The sequence below is a fragment of the Bos indicus genome, chromosome 22, assembly GCF_029378745.1.
Source record: "Bos indicus isolate NIAB-ARS_2022 breed Sahiwal x Tharparkar chromosome 22, NIAB-ARS_B.indTharparkar_mat_pri_1.0, whole genome shotgun sequence".
In the NCBI taxonomy this organism is placed as follows: domain Eukaryota; kingdom Metazoa; phylum Chordata; class Mammalia; order Artiodactyla; family Bovidae; genus Bos; species Bos indicus.
The window spans coordinates 58,049,545-58,067,373 of record NC_091781.1 but is presented as its reverse complement, the minus strand read 5'-3'; the positions used below and the strand labels follow the sequence as shown (position 1 = coordinate 58,067,373).

At 44.2% G+C, this 17,829-nt stretch overlaps 1 pseudogene; it reads left to right on the top strand.

The window, feature by feature from the left end:
* The first annotated feature begins 2,240 nt into the window (after nucleotides 1–2,240).
* On the top strand, nucleotides 2,241–4,501 carry LOC109575912 (vomeronasal type-1 receptor 90-like; annotated as a pseudogene).
* The last annotated feature ends 13,328 nt before the right edge of the window (nucleotides 4,502–17,829 follow it).

The window sequence follows — 17,829 nt, the reverse complement described above, 5'->3', positions numbered from 1 at the left end:
CCTGGAGAGAATGAATTAAAATTAATAGACAAGTAAAATGTTCCATTGGGGACAGCATGGTTCTTTTGTCCCCAGCTGGATCTTGTCACCTTTCTAGACACTAAAATTACAGGCCTGCAGAGAGATGAGCTAATGACATCCTTGCCTTGAAATTGCTCCAGTCCATCTCACACACACAGATCACCCCACACGCCCATCTGAGCAAGTGCCTCTTTGTTCCACACACTTAGAACCAGTGCTGGATGCGCTTGTAGGCAGGCTGCAGAAAGAGGCAGATTTGGTCGAATAGAGATGTTTTTTCAGATGAGCCCTTCTACTCTAACCATCTCCCAGGTCAGAGGATGGCTTTCTCTTTAATGCAGTGGGGAAATGTTCCTGTCAGCGTAGTTAGTCCTTTAAGTTGGTGACTCATAAAAATAATGGGTCTTTTCATGTGAAATGCTAAATTAATTAATTGCTGATAGGTGTTTTTTCCCCGAATAAAATTACTTTTATTTAGTTGCTATTTCAGTTCTCAAGGAAGAGATTATACTGTTATGTTAGAGTATTACTAATATAATCATATTTTTCTTAAAGGAACAAATTTTTAGCTCTGACTGGGTTTTCATTAAATATGCTCAGTTTCATTTCTCTCATTTTCATAAATCAATTAGAGCTTTTAAAAATAAGTGCCCTCTGGGGTTTGGGTTATTTTTTTAAAAAAAGCAAACAAAAAACTAAGCATTTAGAAGAAAACCAGATTCTTTGTTTGAAACATCACTTTGTAAAGAGAGTTTAACCTCACATTCCTACAAAATATTTACCACTTTTTTCTCATGAAGATCTTTCTTGTCCCAGTTTTACCTTCATAAGTTTCAAATTAATGTAGATAGGACTATGCTCTAGCACTTAGGGAATTTCAAATCAGAGGACAGTGAAAATGAGGCTGGGATTACATGAAAAATAAAGAAAATATAGTGCTGATGGTAGGCATGTCCTCTGCTTGTCTACTGAAGACCTAAGTAGAGTCAACAGTATGTGGTGAGGAGAAAGACTTTGTGTCTACTTCTCTTTTCTTCATAGGTTATTCATTTTAAAAATATCTGTTCCCTTTCATTTCGGATATGCCAGAACCCATTTCATCAGAAGGAAAATTTGGAACAAAAACCATTTTCATCTGCCCTGACCTCTATGCTTGAGTTTTAGATTTTTTTTCCAAACTATGTCTTGTGAATTTATTATGAGAGAAATGGGAATTGATCTTTTTTTGTTACTGAAATACAAAGAAGAGGATGATAAAGTAAAAACTCTGAAGCAAGTAAACCAGACCCATTCTCATCTAGGGCTTTCTGGGTTTGTGATAAAGCACCTGTGGGGTTTTCCTTTGTGTTCGGGATAATGATTACTCTTGTTTTGCCTTTTCACAGAATAGATGTAAAAATATCGATGCTGTAAATACCCAAACAGCCATGGGTAAGCAACCACCCCGAGCTATACTTCACAATCCTTGAAATCTGTAAAAACAGTAGATAATTCTCACCTGTGTGTTTAGGAAACTGCTGCTGTTACACTCGACTGTACCTCAGGTTTCTGTTTTTCGCTCTCCTGAGGTTCATGTTTTCAGATGCTCTGTACCCATCACTGGCATCTGGACGGTGGTGATTGTGCTTCCTTGACTTTTCAGGCTCTTTCTCCATCGCTCTCTTCCCGGTTCTCCAGCTGAAAGGTGCCACAAGGTGGAACGTGTTTTCTAGCACACCCACAGTCCAAACCCACATACACGGCGTATGGTCACTCTCTCCTCCCAGATGCTTTCTGTTCATTCCTGCTTTATGACAGAGGATAGCAACGATGGGAGTGGAGGTCCTGCGTCACACAGCGGTACCAAGACGTGCTCTTTCGTGTGACTAGGGCACACTGCACATCGCTGAGCATAGACCATGCTGTTTATGCCTCATCTCCATCCCAAGCCATTACTCTGCTCGTGTAGAGCGAACAAGATGCTCTCTCCTTTCCTTCACCCTGTCGTCTGTCCACAAGGTCACCACAAGGTCACCACGCCCACGTTTACCTTGGGCTCTGGTGCGGGGTGTCCTCTTTCCACGCACACTCGTCACTTCTCTGACCCCTGGCTCGAGTGAAATGACCTTAACATTCTTCAGCAGTGTGTGGCCCGTTTTGATGGCACTGTGTACCACATGATTATCCATGATTCACATAATCGCACAGTGATACAATGTCTAAAGTGATTGCTTCCTTGACCGGGTGTTTGAAAGGCGCCTCAGCTATGAGCCCTGGTCTGCGCCATCAGTCACAGCAGCTCCTGGCGGTGATTTTCCCAGATGAAGCCGATGCTTCTCACTGACGTGTATCACTCCATGTATGTGTTGTTTTCTTTTCCTTGTTTTATCTTTCGTTTTTGTTTCCTAATTTTCCCACATAGCTTTTCTTTCCTCTTTCTCCGTGTAGCCTCTTAGAATATGACCTGTTTCCGAATTTTCGTTTATGTTATTGTGTGTGTGTGTGTGTGCCTGTGACTTAGGTCATTATGATCAAGCCCCTTTGAGGGCATCTCAGGTGTATAAATGAGATTTTTTGTGCTTGGTACATTAGTGAGCCAGATACCCTCTGAACATCAGTCACTGCTGAGAGGCTTACTTGAGGAGGGTCTCATGGATTATTACCCTACTGACGGGAAAAGTTTCCGCTCTGTCACTGCTCTCCTGAACAGTGATGTGCAGTTCAAGCAGTAAGCGTGATGAAGCATGGATGTGCGAGGACTCACACAGTAGGATTTATTTTAGCTTGTTTTAATGAAATATTCATATTTTCCAGAATATGTTTGCTAATGAAGCACAGAAATAGGCATATATCTTTCTTTTCTAAAAAAATGTTTATTTATTTGTCTGCGCTGGGTCTTAGCTGTGGCACTCGGGATCTTTCTTTATCATGTTCATGTAAAAATAAACAGATAAATGAATATTTGCAGTATGTTTCTCACTAATAGAGTTGTCTGTGAACCCTGAAGTCCGGGTGTAGTTGGATGATTAGAGTCATAATTCCCTTTGTCTCTCCTGGCACTCCATGCCAGCTAATGTAAATGGGTGCTTTTGATTGTGTTAATGTTTGTTACCTTCCTGGATCAATATTTTGGAGAAAGGAGATCAACTTTTCTGCTTCTACTATGGAATTTTCCTATAGAGAAATAAGATTTGCCAGTGGTTTTAATAGTGACTGTTGACTGTGAAAAGTAAAAAGTAAGGTAAAAATGAGCAACTGACGCCTATAAAGCATGACACTTAATTGTAGCGGTGCCGCTAGAGCCCAGCCCAGTAGTGGGGCACATTATCCACCGTGGATGGGCTGCGCAGGGGTGGGCTGGGGGAGAGAAACGTAACGGCATCCAGGTAGGCGCGAAGGCAGACTTGAGTATCAAGCCCATGGATGCGTGGACCCGAACACGGATGCATTTGGATCAGTCCACGTGTTTTCATGATGGTAATAGAGTTGGTTGAAAATGGTGAAGGTAATATTTGTGGTAAAGAGAATTTTTCTTGTTTTTCTCTTCAGATGTTTACTACAAATATATGTCCCCATAGAGATGGATAAAGATAAACCCTCCAGTTCTTTTGCTGTAAGAAATGCATTCTTCTGCGAGGTTGGTATTGGGATCTCAGCCGACACCATCCTTCTTCTCTTGCACGTCTACACCTTCCTTCTCGAGCACAGACCCGAGCCCGCTGGATCTGACGATTAGTCACTTGGCCCTAATCCACATAGTCATGCCGGTAGCTGTGGGGTTCATAGGTACAGACATCTTTGGGTCTCAGAACGCTAGGGATGACATAAAATGTAAGTCAGTTTTCTACTCAAACAGGTTGACAAGGGGCCTCTCCATTTGTACCACCTGCCTGCTGAGCGTCTTCCAGGCTATCACCCTCAACCTCAGAAACTCCTGTTTGGCAAAATTCAAACTTGAAGCGTCAAATCACAACCTACGTTGCTTTGTCCTCCTCTGGGTCTTTAACATGTCCGTTAGTAGTCGCTATTTAGTCTCAACCATTGCCACTCCCAATGTGACCTCGGGCAGTTTTCTGGTTATCACTGAATCCTGCTCACTTTGGACCTTGAGTTACGTTCTCAGGTACATACATTTCTCCCCAGCGACCTTCTGGGACGTCTCTCTCATAGGGCTCATTGCAGTCTCAAGTGGATGCATGGTGACTCTCTTATACAGGCATAAGAGGCAGTCACAGCACCTTCACAGCACCAAGCTTTCTCCAAAAACATCCCCAGAAGAAGGGGCCACTGAGACCATTCTGTTGCTCATGAGTAAGTCTTTGTTGTCTTGTACTTTCTGGACTGCATGATCACTTCCTTCTCAGGAATGCTGAGGAAGAGTAACCCAGGTCTTCTTTTTGTCCAGATGCTGGTGGGCAATGGCTATGCCACCATCAGTCCTTTTGTGCTAATCCACACTAAAAACAAAGGATCGAGTTCTTAAAATTCATGAAGGGAAGGACAGTAGATGTCTAATTATTCACTGATAGATAGCTTCTCTTAAGTGAGCCAATTCACTAGTTTCGGAATGATTAATGGTGGTATAGAGGATTTGCTGTCTTGAATAATTTAAATATATGGAGTTATGCTTTTTCTCCTAAATGTATTTACTTGATATTTGTGGCTGACAAGTACCTAGTAGATAATGTAGCTCTACAACTATCTAAGAAGACACGAACTTCTAATCAGTCTCCTGAGACAGAGCTCTTAACACAGTTTCAAACTCTAAAGTGAGATGAAATAGAACAATTACTATCTGGAGATGGACAAAGGGCCAAGAGAAAACAAAAATAAAACATAACAAAGGGGCTCAAAAAATTTGGGGGTTGATTGTGGTTGTAGATACCGGAATAACCACCAATCTAAAATAAACATGACACCTGTTAAATAAAAAACACTCATAAAAATTCTAGACATGAAATTTTTAGAAATTGAAATTAAAAAATACTGTCCAGTTCTAGACCAGTGGAACCCATTCCTCTTGCTAATTGTGGCTGATATATTTGGACACAATATTTTTTCAAGACTACCTGAGAACTCTGATACAGACACAAATACAAGCTGCTTGTGGAAGAAGTCATGTCTTGGAGACGCAGCCTACCTAGGCGTCAGTTTTCCACTTCTTTTCTCACATGGACTTCTAAAGAGCTCATGAATTGACACGACAATGATAACAGAAATAATATACTTCTGCCCAGAGGAAACAGGCCAAAGGGCCTGGGAGGGCCAGAGACGTGGAGGGAATGCCACAGGAGAGACAACCAGAGAAGGCCTTTCTAATTCTATGTATTCTTCAAGAGATGGGAATAGCAGACCACCTTACCTGTCTCCTGACAAATCTGTATGCCAATCAAAAGCAACAGTTAGAACTGGACATGGAACAACAGACTGATTCCAAATCGGGAAAGGAGTACATCAAGGCTGTGTATTGTCACCCTTTTTATTTAGCTTATATGCAGAGTACATCATGCAAAATGCTGCGCTGGATGAAGCACAAGCTAGAATCAAGATTGACATGAGAAATACCAATAACCTCAGATATGCAGATGACACCACCCTTATGGCAAAAAGCGAAGATGAACTAGAGACTTTTGATAAAAATGAAAGAGGAGAGTGAAAAATCTGGCTTAAAACTCAACATTCGAAAGACGAAGATCATGGCATCAGCTCCCATCACTTCATAGCAAATAGATGAGGAAACAATGGAAACAGTGAGAGACTTCATTTTGGGGGGTTCCCAAATCACTGCAGCTGGTGATTGCAGCCATGAAATTAAAAGACAGTTGGTCTTTGAAGAAAAGCTATGACAAACCTAGACAGTGTATTAAAAAGCAGAGACATGACTTTGCTGACAAAGGTCCACCTCGTCAAAGCTATGGTTTTTCCAGTGGTCATGTATGGATGTGAAAGTTGGACCATAAAGAAAGCTGAGCATCGAAGAATTGATGCTTTTGAACTGTGGTGTTGAAGAAGACTCTTGAGAGTCCCTTGGACTGCAAGGAGATCCAACCAGTCCATCCTACAGGAAACCAGTCCTGAATATTCATTGGAAGGACCGATGCGGAAGCTGAAGCTCCAACACTTTGGCCACCTGATGCAAAAAACTGACTCATTAGAAAAGATGCTGATGCTGGGGAAGATTGAAGGCAGGAGAAGAAAGGGACGACAGAGGATGAGATGGTTGGATGGCATCACCAACTCAATATGAGTTTGAGTAAGCTCTGGGAGATGGTGAAGGACAGAGAAGCCTGGCGTGCTGCAGTCCATGGGGTTGCAAAGAGTTGGACACAACTGAGTGACTGAACTGAACTGAACTGAATGCTGTGTACACCCCTCACAAGTCTCGGAACAACTGGATACACACACTGGACAGACCTGAACCAACACAGCTGAGACTGGAATAGACCAAAAAGAAGATGAAGCAGAACTTTCAGTTTTCCTCTAAAAGAAAAGCATAAACATTCCCCAGAGGATTGTAACAGGACTGAAAACATAGTACAATATTCAGAAGTCCAAAATACAGTTCACAATTACTCACCATATAAAGAAATAGGAAAATGTGACCAATATACTAAGGCACCATAAATACGTAGATGCCAAACCCAAGATAGCACAGATATTGAAGTTATAGACTTAAAGAAGCTCTCAGGAGTTATAAGTAAAATAACACAATTTATTCATGCATTCACTTCTTAAAGGACACTGTAATTTGAATATTGGTTCCTGTACACAAAATGCATCGTTTTCTCCTGAGAGACTTCAAATATTTTCTTTGCCTTTAGTTTTAAGCAGTTTGTTGGTTAAGTATTCGTCCTGTATGGGATCCACTGAGCCTTCTAAACTGGCGCTCACTAAAGGCGAGGGTGTGGGTGGGCAAAATGGGTGAAGGGGATCAAAAGACACAAATTTCCAGTTATGAAGCAGAGCATGAGGTGTGATGTAGAGTGCGGTTGCCAGGGTCCTGCCCCGGCTGATCCAGGGTATTCGAAGCGGGGACGGTGTCGGCGACCTATTTATTTAAATATTTTATCAAAGATATAAAGAGTAATAGGATGAGGATAGCTCAGTAGGAAAATTCAGTGGAGAAAAGAGGCTGAGTAGCTTGGTTTACGCGGGAGACCAATAAAACTTCAAGACAAGAAGTTTGCACCACTTACGTAGGCCGCAGGCGTCCTTCCGTTCTCCCGAAGGAGAGGAGACACTGAGGCCTCCCTGGTTGGATCTTAGAAGCCCAGGCATAATTAGTAAGCATGGCGGGTTCCTCGCTCCAGATGGAGACTCAACCAGAGTGAGAGAGAGCGCGACACGGGGAGACCAGTATTTCGAGAAACTGATCCCAATTCTTTATTTTCCATGGTCTACTTTTATACACTGAGATGTTATGCAAAAGTCACGCGGGGTCAGCAGTCCTGACTTTTATCAAAGTCAGGTGCTTCATACAAATGTATACAGAGGTCTTAGGGGTGTTACATCATCTTCTGGCCGGGGGGGCCTGCTGACAATTTACGACCCTCTCCTTGTGACAGCGGTCAGTCAACCAGGACACTTATTTCTCCAGGGCTGATTATTCTCAAAACAGACGCCACACAAATAAAGTTACATTCCTACAGGGTGAGGGTGTAGTGGGTTTTAGTTAAGGAAAGAATTTACTTAGCCTAAGGTCTAACGTGATTAATATCAAAAGTTAATACTTATTTCTTCTATATATTCATTAATGTGTGTAAGGGCAGGGGATGTGGAGACTTAGCAACAAACATTGGCTCAACAAATGAAAAACCCTTCACCAATACAGTTTCTAATCAGCCCATTATACTTATAGTTTTCTAACTTTTCTAAGGAACCTGTTTTTAGAAGGTTTAAAGCATCTCGTGCCTCTCACGGTTGGGAGGCTGTGAGCAATCACATGTGGCCGGACAAGCCTGTCAGGCAGGCTAGAGAACCTTCAGAGGAGTTTGTAGGTTAAAACACTCTTATCATGCCCAGGAATTATTATTAACTGGAGCTCTAGGTTAACTCCTTCTCCGAAAGAGGTGGTGGGGGACAGCCCCCCGTAAAGTCAGAGATGTAGGTGAGAGCACAAAGTAGTAAAGTAGGCAGGCTCTGGTTATGGGGGTAGATGCTCGAGGAGTTCCAGGGGGACTCCTGAGGCTCGATCCCGCCTTTGCGTATGTTGAGCCTCCTTCCTCATGACCTTTGTCACGGGCGGAGTACTTCACTCTGGCCCCCAACATGCGGTGACTGTGGTTAATAATACTGTATTACGTGTTTGATGACAGTTGCTGAGAGTAGATCTTAAAACTTAAAATCACGAGAAAAAAATGTGTAACAATTATGGGTATGGGTGTTAACTTACTGTGGCGATCATTTCACAGTATATGCGTATCTCAAGTCCTTGTGTTGTACACCTGAAACGAACATAATGTTGCATGTATGCGTGCTCAGTCACTCAGTCGTGTCCAGCTCTTTGCGACCCCATGGACTGTAGCCCACCAGACTCCTCTCTCCATGGGATTCTTCAGGCAACAACACAGGAGTGTGTTGCCATGCCCTCCTCCTGGGGATTTTCCTGACCCAGGGATTGAACCTGTGTCTCCTGGACAGGAGACACACTTCACTGCTCCTTCACTGCAGGCATATTCTTAACCACTGAGCCACCAGGGAAGTGCAACCTAATGTTATATGTCAATTATATCTCAATAAAAGATAACATATATTAAATATAGCAGATTTAGGAGAATTCCCGGCTTGGTCACACACAACTTGAGGACCAGCTCTTGCCCAGTGAACACAGGTGACTGTATAGAGCCTTGGTTACCTGCACAAACTCTGCCTTCCTTTTAGTTTCCCTTTGAGGTCTTGCTGGTCCTTTCCAATCATCAGGTCAACCAAATCCATTTTTACAGTTTACACTCTAGTTTTAGTCTAAGTAGTGTCTGTCTGGCTTCCCTGGTGGCTCAGACAGTAAAGCATCTGCCTCCAATGCAGGAGACCTGGGTTTGATTCCTGGGTCGGGAAGATCCCCTAGAGAAGGAAATGGCAATCCACTCCAGCACTCTTGCCTGGAAAATCCCATGGATGGAGGAGAGGAGCCTGGTAGGCTATAGTCCATGGGGTTGCAAAGAGTCAGACACGACTGAGTGACTTCACTTTCACTTTCAGTGTCTGTCTCTTTGCAGCCCCATGGACTGTATGTAGCTCGCCAGAATCCTCTGTCCATAGGATTTCCCAGGCAACAATACTGGAGTGGGTTGCCATTTCTTCCTCCAGGGGATCTTCCTGACCATGGAATGGAACCCGAGTCTCTGCATTGGCAGGAGGGCTCTTCACCGCTGCACTACCTGGGGAGGTGGACTAGCCACTAGCTTCCCTTACGTTTTTTTGCCAGTGTTAACAGGTAAGTGAAAGTCGCTCAGTCGTGTCCGACTCGTTGTGACCCCATGCACTATACAGTCCATGGACTTCTCCAGGCCAGAATACTGGACTGGGTAGCCTGTCCCTTCTCCAGGAAATCTTCCCAACCCAGGGATCGAACCCAGGTCTCCTGCATTGCAGGCGGATTCCTTACCAGCTGAGCCACCAGGGAAGTAAAGATGCTGTCTTATGCTGCGACTATGCTGGTAGGGAGAGTCTCGGGTGACTGGCATCCAGTGTTGTCATACCCACTGTGGGCTAATTTGGAGTCTCCAGGAGCTGGTGAATTTCTTTCAAAGAACAAAGTTGGCTGATGTAGTTTCTATAATGGTTTTTCTCTTTAATAATGAGAATATATCAGCTAATTACCATAATCAACCTCCTTTATCTTCTGGAAGAAGGTAAAACAATTAAAGCTCTAGCTAAACCCTTAATTGGATCAAGTTAAACCCTTTCAGCCGGAGAAGGCAATGGCACCCTACTCCAGTACTCTTGCCTGGAAAATCCCATGGATGGAGGAGCCTGGTAGGCTGCCGTCCATGGGGTCGCACAGAGTCGGACATGACTGAAGTGACTTAGCAGCAGCAAACCCTTTCAGCAACAATGCTTCATGGAGGCTGTGCCTCCGTGGAATCCGCCTGGAGTCTGGGGCTGGGATTGCTCTGCTGGGTGGTAGCAGCCAGCACTGCTCACTCCCTTTGCAGCTGTCCACGCACCTTGCGATGCCTCAGGGTCTAAAATCACTTACTGGAGAATATTCCATGATTGGCACCTGATAAAAAACCCAGATTCATATGGCCTTGGAAACTGAGAACTATACACAAAAAAGTTTTCATCCACATGTTACTTCTTTATCATTTTCTGAGGATAAAAGACGTCTTTTACTTTGGGGACTCCCTCTTTCCCTGTGACATGACAGGTACTGTCAGACTTTTGATGCAACAGCAAGATTACCGGTCTGTGAAGAGATGAGCTAAAGCCATCTTTCCATATAAGCACACCCGGCAGCCTCAACACAGAGAGATCCAGCTGAGTCTCTCTTGATTTTTCAGATTTGGAAAATCTAAATGGAAGAGGAAGCAGAGGAGGCATCCTGAATTCTGACTTTCACTGAATCAGAACCTGGACATAGGTGTTTATCTCTAAATGCACCACAGAATGTCTTTGAACTTTGATAGCATTAGTATTTAGTGAAGCTTGTCTTAGATGAGTGACTCTTCTTGAATAAAGGCTTACATAAGTAAAACCATCTCAAAAAGCCAGGAATTCCTAGGCTTACATTCATTTCTACGACTTAAAACTTTTCATATCCTGTTTTGGTAATTCACAAGTTCAGAGAGAAACCTGAATATTAAAAATGCTATTAATGTAATCTGATTTTCTGTATAGAATGTATTTCCATGAAACTGACATTGCATTCTCATAAAATGTTTTTGGCTACTCTATATTAGAATGATTTCACCTTCCTTTTCACTGGTTTAGTTGCTAAGTCATGTCCAACTCTTTGGAACCCCTTGGACTGTAGCCCACCAGGCTTTTCTGTCCATGAGATTTTCCAGGCAAGAATACTGGAGTGGGTTGCCATTGCCTTCTCCAGGGGATCTTCCTGACCATGGAATCAAACCTGGGTTTCCAGCACTGCAGGCAGATTCTTTACCGATTGAGTTACTGGGAAAGCCTTTTCACTACCACGTAGATATTTTTTTAAACTTAGGCCAGGTACATATTAAGCTTTTTTTAAACATTCCAGGATGTAAGGAGATGCTAAAATGGCAGATTAAGTTTAAATTTGTGGATAAAATAAAGCGTGGTGTTTTTCATGGCTCAGCATAGGGATATGATCATAGGTAAGTACAGGGGTCCATTTATCTAACTACACTTTATATGTCCTGGGGAAATTTTTCCTTGATATCTGGGGCTTCCCAGCTGGTGCTAGTGGTAAAAAAATCCTCCTGCCAATGCAGGAGATGCAAGAGACTCAGGTTCGATCCCTGGGTTGGGAAGATTCCCTGGAGAAGGGAAGGGCACTCCACTCCAGTATTCTTGCCTGTAAAACCCCATGGACAGAGGAGCCTGGTGGGCTACAGTTCATGGGGTTGCAAAGAGTCAGACATGACTGGGTGACTGAGCATACATACATACAGCGTCTTCTCTTAGGTGATCTGTTAACTTTAGAGTTATTCTTTACTAACTTATAATCATGGAGGAGAGGATATTGAGTTTAACTCCAGATACTATTTTAAAAGATTTCATTACATTAAATTTATTAAAGCCTCTAGAAATAAGAAATTTCTTTGTTGTAGTCTCACTGAATTTTCTGTAATAAATAAGAAAATTTATCATAGTTTAGACAAGCTTATTTTATCTCTTGCTCAATAATAGTTTATCTTCTAAAGGATTTTTCACTGTTCCTTCCTCCCAAATTTTAAGTGATGATGTTCTCATTGAGAACTTTTATCCCAAAATATTAGTTAAGTAGAATTTTAATCCAGTCATTGAATGATCACAGATTTCAAATTTGGGGTATATAAATCGGCAAATTAAGCATATTTTCCATTAAGTGATTTTGAAGGAGAAGAAAATGACTCAGTAGTCCCAGTTTTAAGTGGGTGGGGAAAGATATATGCCAAGACCCCCAGTGGATGCCTCAAACCATGAATGGTACTATTCCCTACCTATACTATGCTTTTTCCTATACAAACATAACTATGAAGATGTTAAATTTATAAATTAGACATAGTAAGAGAATATCCAATTTGCCAGAGTATCAGTACTCTTGCACTTTGGGGACATTGTTAAGTATTATATAAGGGTAGCTGCTGCTGCTGCTGCTGCTGCTGCTGCTAAGTTGTTTCAGTCGTGTTTGACTCTGTGCGACCCCATAGACGGCAGCCCACCAGGCTCCCCCGTCCCTGGGATTCTTCAGGTAAGAACACTGGAGTGGGTTGCCATTTCCTTCTCCAATGCATGAAAGTGAAAAGTGAAAGTGAAGTCGCTCAGTCGTGTCCAACTCTTCGCGACCCCATGGACTGCAGCCTACCAGGCTCCTCCGTCCATGGGATTTTCCAGGGAAGAGGACTGGAGTGGGGTGCCGTCACCTTCTCTGATCTAAGGGTTACTTGAACACAAACATTGTGATACCGTGGATCTGATAATGGAGACTGCTAGGTAGCCAGCATGGATGTGCTGGGCAAAGGAATGATTCACGTTCTGGGCAGAAGGGAACAGGATGGTGCAAAATTTCATCATGCTATTCAGAACTGTGCACAACTTAAAACTTAAGAATGAGTTTTTTATTTCTGGAATTTTTTAATGTAATATTTTTGGACTGAGATTGACAGTGGTAACTAAAAGCAAAAAGTGAAATTTCAGATAAGGGGGAGTCACCATAATGGTGTCATCATAATGGAGACTCCTCCCTTCTTGGTTCCAAATATCTGACCATATAAATTGACAGAGCGACTTTATAGGGAAATTCAGAAAATCAAATAAAATGGGAGTGTGTCCATTCTACAACTGAGTAGTTCTGTCTCTGGAGAGGCATCTGTGCACAGAGAGGCTGTACAAAGGTGTCCCCACCAGCATGACCTTCAACAGGTCAGAAATAAGTTAGAAACCATCTAAAGCCATCGAGAGAATAAATGCATAAAAGTTTAAGAGATATATTAAGATTTTGATAAGATATACTTACCTTATGTTATAAGAATGCCATCAAAAGTCAGAGTGTTAGTCACTCAGCCATATTCCACTCTTTACGGCCCCACGGGCTGTAGCCCACCAGGCTACTCTGTCCATGGGATTTCCCAGGCCAGAATCCTGGAGCGGGTTGCCATATCCTTCCCAAGGGGATCTTCCCGACCCTGGAATTGAACCCAGGTCTCCTGCACTGCAGGCAGATTCTTTACCAACTGAGCCACCAGAGAAGACCCGAAGAATGCCATATGTTACTCAAAATGACCTAGCAGTACACACACTTTAGAAATAATGTGAATGACAAAAGTTGGCTATAAGACATTGATTGTGTCTAGTGTGTTAGTGTCAAATTTTTTAAAATGTAGTATTGGTGACAGATGTGTTAAAAATACATTGGAAGGTGTACAGCCATGTCACAGCACCACTATTCACAGAAGCCAAAAGGCGGGAGCAGCCCAAATGTCCATGCGACAACGTGGATGGACCTGGAGGACATCATGCCAAGTGAGATAAGCCAGTCACAGAAAGACAAACATTACGTTTGACCCCACTCATGTGAGGTCCCTAGAGGAGTCAAAGTCATAGTCACAGACAGTGGGAGGGGCAAGGAGAGGAGCTGGTGTTTAATGGGGACAGGGTTTCAGTTTGGGAAAATGAAACGGTCCTGGAGATGAATAATGATGTTGGCTACACAATGTGAATGGATTTAATGCCACAGGCTTGAAAAAGGTTAAAATGACAAACTTTATGTTATGTTTATTTTTCCACAGCTTTTTAGGGACTTCCCTGGTGGTCCAGTGGTTAAGAGCTGCTTGCCAATCGATCCCTGGTCTGGGAAGATCCCGCATACCACGGAGCAACTAAGCCCGTGTGTCACAACTACTGAGCCACCTCTCCAGAGCCCCGGCCCTGCAAACCACTGAGCCCACGCGCTGACCTGCCAGAGCCTGTGTGCCTTGAGCCTGTGCTCCGCAACGAGAGAAGCCTCCACGACAAGAAGCCCTCGCGCCACAGCAAAGAGTAGCCCCCGCTTGCCGCAGCTAGAGAAAGCCCATGTGCAGCGATGAAGACCCAGCACAGCCAAAAAAAATTCCAAACATATCATAAAAAGGTAGATTGGAAAGAGAGCCTAAATTATATCTGAAGACGCAGAGGGCAGGAATGGGGACTAAAGGGACGTCAACCCGATCAGTATCTTTTTAAACAACTTTCCCATCAGCCTTGATTTGAAGCTTGGAGTGTTAATTATAGCTGAGCTCAGGCAGCCACCGTGTGGGATGGAGCAATGTGGCCCTGAACCTGCACCAGCATGGTTAAACAGTGTTGCTTAGCCTATGCCTTTCTAACTTTTTCCATGGAAAGTTTCAGACGTGTAGGAAAGTAGAATGATTCAGGTACCAATTCATGGGGGCCCCGGCTCTGTTTTCTTCCTGCCCTGTTTCGATGAACTGAGTGTCCCCTTTCTCTGCTGTTCAGATGAGCAAAGGAGGAAGTCTGTCTGCTTAGCCCCCTGACAGCTGTCTTCCAGCAGCTCTTCACACCCAGCGGATCATGAAAGTTATTGGTGAAACCATCCAGGCACGCATGACTTTTCTTTGGTTCTTCCAGGTCAGTGAGGAACCTTTTATTTTACATGAGGTCTATAGTTTCTAATCATGTGAGACAATACGGGTTACTAAAATATTACTAAGTTAAGATGTGTGCAGTCACATAACTTCCTGAGGACTTAAAATCCAGTGTCCTGCTAAAAAGCCTGGCTGGGGTACTTGCCTACGTCACAAAATAAAACCGACACAAACCACTGGGCAACTGGCACCTCCAAGTGAGCTGGTCTTGAGCTGCCGTTCTCCAGAAACCAGTTGTTGTAAAGCTGGTTTGCTGTTGCTGAGTTCTCTTAGCTTTTGCTTTTCTGTATAAACTTTTGATTTCTCTATCAAATCTGAACAGGAGTTTTATTGGGTAGAGTATTCTTGGTTGTAGGTTTTTCCCTTTCATCACTTTAAATATATTATGCCACTCCCTTCTATTGGATTTCCCTGGTAGCTCAGCGGGAAAGAGGAGAAGGCAATGGCACCCCACTCCAGTCCTCTTGCCTGGAAAATCCCATGGACAGAGGAGCCTGGTGGGCTGCAGTCCATGGGGTCTCGAAGAGTCGGACACGACTGAGCGACTTCACTTTCACTTTTCACTTTCATGCATTGGAGAAAGAAATGGCAACCCACTCCAGTGTTCTTGCCTGGAGAGTCCCAGGGACAGGGGAGCCTGGTGGGCTGCTGTCTATGGGGTTGCACAGAGTCGGACACGACTGAAGCGGCTTAGCAGCAGCAGCAAAAAAGAATCTGCCTGCCAATGCAGGAGATGGGGTTTTGATCCCTGGGCCAGGAAGATCCCCTGGAGAAGGAAATGGCAACCCACTCCAGTATTCTTGCCTGGAGAATCCCATGGACAGAGGAGCCTGGCGGCTACAGTCCATGGGGTCACACAAAATTGGACACAACTGAGCAAGTAAACAACAACACTCCCTTCTATCCTGAGTTTCTGCTGAAAAACCAGTTGTTAACCTGATAGGTATTCTCTTGTATGTTCTTTCTCCTTTGTTGCTTTTAATATTTTTCTCTTTGTCGTTAATTTTTATTAATAGCAATTGATTACTATGTGTCTTGGAGTGTTCCTCCTTAGGTTTATCCTGCCTGGGATTATCTGTACTTCCTGGACTTGGGTGACTATTTCCTTCCCCTAATATTTCCTTTCCCAGTTAGGGAAGTTTCTAGCTATTATCTGTTTTGAGGTTTTTTTTTTTTGTTTTGAGTTTTTTCTCAGGTTCTCTCTCTCTTCTTCTTCTGGGACCCCTATAATGTGAACACTGGTACGTTTAATGTTGTCCCAGAGGGCTCTTAAACTGTCATTTTTTTATTCTGTTCCATAGCAGTGATTTCCATTATTGTCTTCCAGCTCACTTATCCATTCTGCTGCCTCATTAGTTCTATTGATTCCTGCTCCTGTATTTTTCATTGCAGTTATTGTTCAATTGTTTGTTCTTTAAATCTTCTAGCTCATTGTTAAACATTTCATGTATCTTCTTAGTCTGTGCTTCCATTCTTTTTGTGAGATCTTAGATCATCTTTACTATCATTACTCTGAATTCTCTTTCAGGTAGATTGCCTATCAGCCCTTTTTTAGCCGTTCTTCTGGGGTTTTATCTTGTTCTCACCTGACACCTATTCCTCCGCCGCCTTATTTGCGTTCTCCATGCTGCAGCAGCAAGACAGTAGCTCCCCTTGCTCGTGTCTGCCCTCTGGTGGGTGAGGCTAGTCAGTGAGGCTTGTGCAGTCTTCCTGGTGGGAGGGACTGGTGCTTGCCCACTGGTGGGTAGAGCAGGGTCTTGACCCCCTGGTGGACAGGGTCACGTCAAGGATCGTTTAGAGGTGGCTGAGGGCTCAGGAAGACTTTAAGCATCTGTCTGCTGCCGGGTGCGGCTGTGATCCCACTCTGTTGGTTGTTTGGCCTGAGGCCACCCAGCACTTGAGCCTAAGGTCTGATGGGTGGGGTTAGGTCTCAGCGCCAAAATCTCCAGGGCAGCTCACACCAGTGAGTACTCCCCAATACCTGTGTCACTAATGTCCTTGTCCCTGCAGTGAGCCACACCACCTCCCACCTCCCAGAAGACCCTCCGGGACCAGCAGGTAGGTCTGGCCCAGGCTCCTACGAAGTCAGTTTTTTCCCCCAGGTCCCAGTGTGCACCAGATTTGTGTGTGCCCTCCAAGAGTGGCATCTGTTACCTCCAGTCCTATGGAGTTCCTGTGATCAAGCCCTGCTGCTGCTGCTAAGTCACTTCAGTCATGTCCGACTCTGTGCGACCCCATAGACTGCAGCCCACCAGGCTCCCCCGTCCCTGGGATCCTCCAGGCAAGAACACTGGAGTGGGTTGCCATTTCCTTCTCCAATGCATGAAAGTGAAAAGTGAAAGTGAAGTCACTCAGTCGTGTCCGACCCTCAGCGACCCCATGGACTGCAGCCCATCAGGCTCCTCTGTCCATGGGATTTAGGGCCCTCAAAGCCAAATGTTCTTGGGGCTCCTCCTCCCACTGCCAGACCCCCAGGCTCTCAGAACTCTGACTCCTGTGGGAGAACCTCTGCAATATGTTCTTTGCGTCTGTAGGTCACCTACTCAGTGGGTGTGCTGCTCGATTATGTTGTGAGCGCACCCCTCCCTCGCGTCTCGTAGTGGCTCCGTTTTCTCTGGACATAGACCATCCTTTTTCGTCGAAGGTTGTTCAGCGGTTCTTTGTGATCTTGGTGTTTTCATGAGAGAAGGTGAGGTCAGGTCCGTCTGCTGGCCATTTTGTCCTAGCCCCGGGGATCTGCCTTTCTCCTTACTTTTCTGCTTTTAAGTAAATGCTGACCCCTGGCTGGACTGTATCTTCATGCAGCTAGGGACAAGATGGGTCACCTTCCCATGTCCCTAGGACATGGACCGTAGAGGTTCCCTGAATGCATGGAATGCATGGGATCCAAGACATGGTCACAGATCAGTGACGTCTTGGTCAAAATGTTTCCGGTATGTCTGTTAAACGCGCAAGGCTCTGCCTGCAGTTCAAAGAAGTCCCAGGGCTTCTCCAGGTGTCAAGGCTTCCAAACCTGGCCATTCCAGCTTCCGTGCCCTCGCCCGGAGCTGGGCCTGCAGGC